This window comes from Xiphophorus hellerii, unplaced genomic scaffold, assembly GCF_003331165.1.
Source record: "Xiphophorus hellerii strain 12219 unplaced genomic scaffold, Xiphophorus_hellerii-4.1 PGA_scaffold_58__1_contigs__length_500000, whole genome shotgun sequence".
Taxonomy (NCBI): Eukaryota; Metazoa; Chordata; class Actinopteri; order Cyprinodontiformes; family Poeciliidae; genus Xiphophorus; species Xiphophorus hellerii.
In genome coordinates this window covers 120,001-127,500 of record NW_022587633.1, presented here as the reverse complement: position 1 = coordinate 127,500, position 7,500 = coordinate 120,001, and positions in this window count along the sequence as shown.

Here is a 7,500-nt window from a genome sequence, read left to right as displayed (position 1 = left end):
GTTCACGTGCTGATGGTTGGTATTGAAGAAGACCAGATCGCACTGCGGACGTAGCCGAGCCCGGATCTCCATCCACCGCTGGATCCAGCCCAGTTCCTCGTGGGTGAGAAAGACCTGAGCACATCCAAACACCCGGGCAGTCTTATGGTTCTTTACCTGAAGAAGGGCAGAGAAATGTTAAATGGCTGGCTGGCTGGCTGGCTGGCTGGCTGGCTGGAGCCTGGATGTATGGAGCCTGGATGGATGGATGGATGGATGGATGGATGGATGGATGCAGCAGCCTGGCTGCTCCATCCATCCATCCATCCATCCAGCCATCCATCCATCCAGCCATCCATCCAGGCTCCAGCCAGCCAGCCAGCCAGCCAGCCAGCCAGGCTAGTGTTAGTGAGTGGGTGCAGACTTACATTGAGTACGACCCCCGGAGAGGAAGAGACGGCCCCGCTCGCGGCCTCCAGGACCTCTTCGGTGGTAAGGTTGGTCATCACTCCGGCTCGATGGCCGTAGAGAGAAATAAGGTAAAGGCCGAAGAACCCGAACAGCAGGTGCCTCAGTCCCACGTCGTGCTTCTTTTGCGAGCAGCTCAGCAAGAGTTTGGGGATCCAGCCCCGACACTTTGCGATGCATCTGCGGAGAATTTCGGGCGTTACGGAGCGCTGTAGCTTCTCGGACTTGACCTTGATCTGCCGAAGCACCACCTTCGTTCCGATTTGGCACGTAGCCGACCTCAGAGCTCTCATCACGGACACGAGCTGCCGCTTGGACAGCCTGGAGCTTCTCGGAGGCGTCTCCATGAAGTATACGTGGAATTGGGTTGTGTTTACCAGGTAGACCTTAACGGTAGTTACGGCCTTCCGCTCCCGCTCGGTGAGTTCGGCGGGCCAGGCCATTATGCGTCCGGCGTCATCCAAGAAGCGCCAGGAGCCCAGCTCGGTCTTATCACGGCTCATGTAGCTGAGGAATGCAACAATTCGACCCATCTTTGACTTAACATTTTCAGCATGCTTTCGCGAGCGTACTGCCCCGGCCAGGTGCCGGCCGTACTCTTCTAGGTAGCCACGGATGACTGCAGGAAATGTACTCAGCCTACCCACCGTGCTCGAGGACGGGGCCTGCGGTTCTTCGTCCTCGACCTCCGGCACTCCGGTCGTCGTCGTCGCCGCCGAGTCCGCGGATGGCACGTCGTCGTCGTCGTCGTCGCCGCCGGGAAGAAGACATGGCTCCGGCCGCTGTGTGGAGTCCGCCGCCGAGGTGGAACGTGGAGGGCTGGCGCTCGGTCGGCCGGGAACAAGACATGGCTCCTCCAGCTCCTCCTCTGGCTCCGGCCGCTGCTGCTGCTGCTGCTGCTGCTGCGGGGAGTCCGTCGAGGTCGTACGGGGAGGGCTGGCGCTCGGTCCCTGCGAGGGAAGGGGAGAAGCAGGGGGGGGTGCGGCGGCGGCGGCGGCGGCGGCGTCGGCGGCGGCGTCGGCGGCTCCGCTGCCCCGTGAACCCTCCAGGTCCAACCTGGTGGCTAAAGGCGGGTCGGGACCCGAGGCCCGAAGTTCTCTCACCTGCCGCAGCGTTTTGCGCCACTGGAGCTTCCTCAAAAGGCGCTTCTTCTCCTTGGCACCCAGGTCACGGTGAGCGTCTTGGAGGTGCTGCGCCACCCTTGACCCGCCGTACGAGCAGCCGCCGACGGGGCACTTCATGCCGCGAACGCTCACTCGCCCTCTGGCAAACGCCAACAGGATCCTTCGCTCCAGGGCGTTCCTGACGCTGTGAACGTCATCCAAGTGGCGTCGCAGGCGCCAAGACGGCCGGTGACATACAGGGCAGCGATTCTTAAACTTAGAAGGCGTCATCTTCACTCCGCGAGAGTCAGATAGCGAATAAGGGGGGGGCACATCCGCACATCCGGCTATATGTGCAGGCGGGTGGGCGTGCTTCCCCGATCAAGCCTAATTGGCGACACCTGGCCTCGTTCGACCCCGAAATCGGGGCCGGATCCCCGGGCGTGCTTCCCTCTAATCAAGCCCTAATTGGCGACACCTGCTCCCAATTCGGGGGGCGTCCAATCAGGGGAAGCTCCTGAGATTGGCTTCCAGTTAAGCCTAATTGGCAACACCTGGGCCTCGTTCGGACCCCGAAATCGGGGCCGGATCCCCGGGTAAACGCGTCCCGATAGCCGCGCGGCGATTCCCCGGAGGGCGGGAGGCCATGTTACGACTCTAAGACGGGTTAGGGAAAAGGCGGGTTAGGGAGCCCCGTCCTGCGGGCGAACGTCCGGCGGGGGGGGGGGACGGGGGGGACCAGGACCACCACCACCACCACCACCACCACCACCACCACCACCTGCTTCTCTTTGCCCTACCAGGGGCACGACCCGTCCGGGGCCGTGCGTGTCGGTGGGTGTAATCCGTGCTTAAGTGTGGGATGCCACGGTTCGAAGGGAGCTCCAGCCAGCCTGGACCCCGCGGTTCGAAGGGAGCTCCAGCCAGCCTGGACCCCGCGGTTCGGAGGGAGCTCCAGCCAGCCTGGACCCCGCGGTTCGGAGGGAGCTCCAGCCTGGATGGGTCTTAGCAGGGCCGGGGCAAAGTCAGGCTACAGCCCGCCTCGGGGGGCCCCGACGTCCCGCTAGGGTGATTTTTGACTTCCGTAAAAATGTTTAAAAATGCATTCCTCCGGGGGAAGCCGTATGTTGCCGGAAAGGCCAGAGTCTGGAGAATAAAACGGTGTGGTTCTCTGGTTCCTGGGACGCCCGCAGGCGGAATTAAAAATCAAAAACCCAAACCCTGGTCCAAGGGTTAGGGTAGGCACTTTCCCGGGCACCAGCGGCCTCGAGAGTAGGATCAATAGGCCCGGGAGAATGCCCCGATCACGCCTGTATCACTCCCATCATCCTGGGATAAAGTTGAATTTTCGGACTTCCAGAGAGGGCCCATGCAGCAGCCGGCCGTGTCCGCAGCGGCTCACTGTCCTCGGCCTAGGTGCCCCGGAGGCCCCGGTGATTTTTCCCACTTCCATAAAATTTTTTAAAAATGCATTTCCCCGGGGAAAGCCGCATATTGCCGGAAAGGCCAGAGTCCGGAGAACACTCTGGTGTGGTTCTCTGGTTCCTGGGACGCCCGCAGGCGGAATTAAAAATCAAAAACCCAAACCCTGGTCCAAGGGTTAGGGTAGGCACTTTCCCGGGCACCAGCGGCCTCGAGAGTAGGATCAATAGGCCCGGGAGAATGCCCCGATCACGCCTGTATCACTCCCATCATCCTGGGACAAAGTTGAATTTTCGGACTTCCAGAGAGGGCCCATGCAGCAGCCGGCGGTATCCGCAGCGGCTCACTGTCCTCGGCCTCGGCGCCCCGGAGGCCCCGGTGATTTTTCCCACTTCCATAAATTTTTTTAAAAATGCATTTCCCCGGGGAAAGCCGCATATTGCCGGAAAGGCCAGAGTCCGGAGAACACTCTGGTGTGGTTCTCTGGTTCCTGGGACGCCCGCAGGCGGAATTAAAAATCAAAAACCCAAACCCTGGTCCAAGGGTTAGGGTAGGCACTTTCCCGGGCACCAGCGGCCTCGAAAGTAGGATCAATAGGCCCGGGAGAATGCCCCGATCACGCCTGTATCACTCTCATCATCCTGGGACAAAGTTGAATTTTCGGACTTCCAGAGAGGGCCCATGAAGCAGCCGGCGGTGTCCGCAGCGGCTCACTGTCCTCGGCCTCGGCGCCCCGGAGGCCCCCGGTGATTTTTCCACTTCCATAAAATTTTTTAAAAATGCATTTCCCCGGGGAAAGCCGCATATTGCCGGAAAGGCCAGAGTCCAGAGAACACTCTGGTGTGGTCGAATCGTCTTTAAGTCGTTCACAGAAGCCGAGATAACCGTTCAAAGTTTGTCCAAAGCATTGCCGCCCGTGAAAAAAAAATCGACCCTTCACCCCGGCTCCGTCGATAGGTAGGATTTCAGGACCTTACGGAGAAAAACCCCACCGGCGGGATTATAGGAGCGAGTTCGGAAAGAGGGCTTGGAGCGGAAAAAGCCAAAGTTTTTCGATCCAGGCCGGTTCTAGGGGTCTACTGGAGCTAGGGTAAGGCGGATTTAGGCCCCTTTTTCGGCTTTTTTCCAGCATTTTAAGCCCTTTTTCCAGATTTTGTCTCCGGTTCTCTGGAAGTCTGGGGCGGTAAGGCAGCGGGCTCCGGCCGGTCCGGTGTGTCTCCTCGGTCCTTCTGAAGGGCCTGGGGCATCTCCGGCTCGGTTCTGAGCTCCTTGGAAGCGTGAAAGCTCGGTCGAAGGCGGGCAGGGCAAAGGCTGCAGACAGTGCTCTGTGGACGGCTTGGAGCTGTCCGAGGTGCTGGCTGGAGCTCTGAGCCCTGGCTGTGGGCTCCGGTCGGTCCGGTGTGTCTCCTCGGTCCTTCTGAAGGGCCTGGGGCATCTCCGGCTCGGTTGTGAGCTGCGTGAAAGCTCGGTCGAAGGCGGGCAGGGCAAAGGCTGCAGACAGTGCTCTGTGGACGGCTTGGAGCTGTCCGAGGTGCTGGCTGGAGCTCTGAGCCCTGGCTGTGGGCTCCGGTCGGTCCGGTGTGTCTCCTCGGTCCTTCTGAAGGGCCTGGGGCATCTCCGGCTCGGTTGTGAGCTGCGTGAAAGCTCGGTCGAAGGCGGGCAGGGCAAAGGCTGCAGACAGTGCTCTGTGGACGGCTTGGAGCTGTCCGAGGTGCTGGCTGGAGCTCTGAGCCCTGGCTGTGGTGCGCACGGCCCCCTTGGTTCCATCACAGCTGCCCTCGGGGAGCTGAGGTGTTCCCTGGAGGTGGTACGCCCGGCTTTGGTTGCGGTGAAGCCCCGGTCCCCGGTGCGCACGGCCCCCTTGGTTCCATCACAGCTGCCCTCGGGCAGCTGAGGTGTTCCCTGGAGGTGGTACGCCCGGCTTTGGTTGCGGTGAAGCCCCGGTCCCCGGTGCGCACGGCCCCCTTGGTTCCATCACAGCTGCCCTCGGGCAGCTGAGGTGTTCCCTGGAGGTGGTACGCCCGGCTTTGGTTGCGGTGAAGCCCCGGTCCCCGGTGCGCACGGCCCCCTTGGTTCCATCACAGCTGCCCTCGGGCAGCTGAGGTGTTCCCTGGAGGTGGTACGCCCGGCTTTGGTTGCGGTGAAGCCCCGGTCCCCGGTGCGCACGGCCCCCTTGGTTCCATCACAGCTGCCCTCGGGGAGCTGAGGTGTTCCCTGGAGGTGGTACGCCCGGCTTTGGTTGCGGTGAAGCCCCGGTCCCCGGTGCGCACGGCCCCCTTGGTTCCATCACAGCTGCCCTCGGGCAGCTGAGGTGTTCCCTGGAGGTGGTACGCCCGGCTTTGGTTGCGGTGAAGCCCCGGTCCCCGGTGCGCACGGCCCCCTTGGTTCCATCACAGCTGCCCTCGGGGAGCTGAGGTGTTCCCTGGAGGTGGTACGCCCGGCTTTGGTTGCGGTGAAGCCCCGGTCCCCGGTGCGCACGGCCCCCTTGGTTCCATCACAGCTGCCCTCGGGCAGCTGAGGTGTTCCCTGGAGGTGGTACGCCCGGCTTTGGTTGCGGTGAAGCCCCGGTCCCCGGTGCGCACGGCCCCCTTGGTTCCATCACAGCTGCCCTCGGGCAGCTGAGGTGTTTCCTGGAGGTGGTACGCCCGGCTTTGGTTGCGGTGAAGCCCCGGTCCCCGGTGCGCACGGCCCCCTTGGTTCCATCACAGCTGCCCTCGGGCAGCTGAGGTGTTCCCTGGAGGTGGTACGCCCGGCTTTGGTTGCGGTGAAGCCCCCTGTCCCCGGTGCGCACGGCCCCCTTGGTTCCATCACAGCTGCCCTCGGGCAGCTGAGGTGTTCCCTGGAGGTGGTACGCCCGGCTTTGGTTGCGGTGAAGCCCCCGGTCCCCGGTGCGCACGGCCCCCTTGGTTCCATCACAGCTGCCCTCGGGCAGCTGAGGTGTTCCCTGGAGGTGGTACGCCCGGCTTTGGTTGCGGTGAAGCCCCCGGTCCCCGGTGCGCACGGCCCCCTTGGTTCCATCACAGCTGCCCTCGGGCAGCTGAGGTGTTCCCTGGAGGTGGTACGCCCGGCTTTGGTTGCGGTGAAGCCCCCTGTCCCCGGTGCGCACGGCCCCCTTGGTTCCATCACAGCTGCCCTCGGGCAGCTGAGGTGTTCCCTGGAGGTGGTACGCCCGGCTCTGTGTTGCGTGGAAGCCCGGACTTGCGGTGTGCACGTGGCCGGTGTCTCCTCTGGCTTCCCCCGGGAAGCCGGAGGTCCACCGGTTCTCGGGCACCCTGCTTCGGTCCGTCTCTGTCCTCCGTAGTCGTGTGCATGCTGCCTCGGTGGACCATCCAGCTTCTCCCGAGAGAAGCTGGATGGTCCACGGGCCTTGTGTGCACTTCTGCGTTGGGAGGACAGGGACCTCGCTGGTTCAGCGAGATCTTTTAAAGTCCTATGACCTTACCAGGGTCACAGGGCTGAGAAAAACTCTAAGTCCTGCCTGCACTTAGTGCAATTTTTTGACTAAATTATAGCTGCCTTACCAGGGGAACAGAGCTGAGAAAAACTCTAAGTGCAGGCAGGACTCAGTGCAATTTTTTGACTCAATTATAGCTGCCTTACCAGGGGAACAGAGCTGAGAAAAACTCTAAGTGCAGGCAGGACTCAGTGCAATTTTTTGACTCAATTATAGCTGCCTTACCAGGGGAACAGAGCTGAGAAAAACTCTAAGTGCAGGCAGGACTCAGTGCAATTTTTTGACTCAATTATAGCTGCCTTACCAGGGGAACAGAGCTGGAAAAATTTCTAAGTGTGGGATCTGCAATGGTTTGCAGATCCGGGGCACAATCGACGCTTCACCCCGGCTCCGTCGATAGGTAGGATTTCGGGACCTTATGCAGAAAAACCCCACCGGCGGGATTACAGGAGCGAGTTGGAAAAGAGGACTTGGAGCGAAAAATGACAAAGTGTTTTGATCCAGGGCAGTTCTAGGGGTCTTCCGAAGCTCAGATAAGGCGGATTTAGGCCCCTTTTTCGGCTTTTTCCAGCATTTTAAGCCGTTTTACCAGATTTTCTCTCCGGTTCTCTGGAACTCTGGGGCGGTAAGGCAGCGGGCTCCCGCCGGTCCGGTGAGTCTCCTGGGTCCATCTGATGGACCCGTGGCCTCTCTGGGTCGGTTGTGAGCTCCGTGGAAGTGACGAAGCACGGTCAAAGGCGGACCGGGCTCAGGCCGAAAACGGCGCGCCCTGAGCGGCTCTGCAGCTCTCCCAAGCGCCCGTTGGAGGTCTGAGCTCCAGGTTTGACCTTTCCATACAACCAAACAGCACCACACAAGTACACCTGACCGAACAGCACTCGTGGCTCGCCATGGAGGGCCCCCGTCGGCCCCCGCACTCTGTGTGTCGGCGCTTCGACGGAGGGTTCCTCCAGCCTTGCGAGCTCGTCTCCAGGCCCGGGCATTGGGTGTTTCGGGGCTGTGCGCCCCGCCCTCAGTCCCAGCCCGCGGCCGTCCTGTCGGTAGCGAGACCGAGACGCCCCGTCTTTCCCAGCG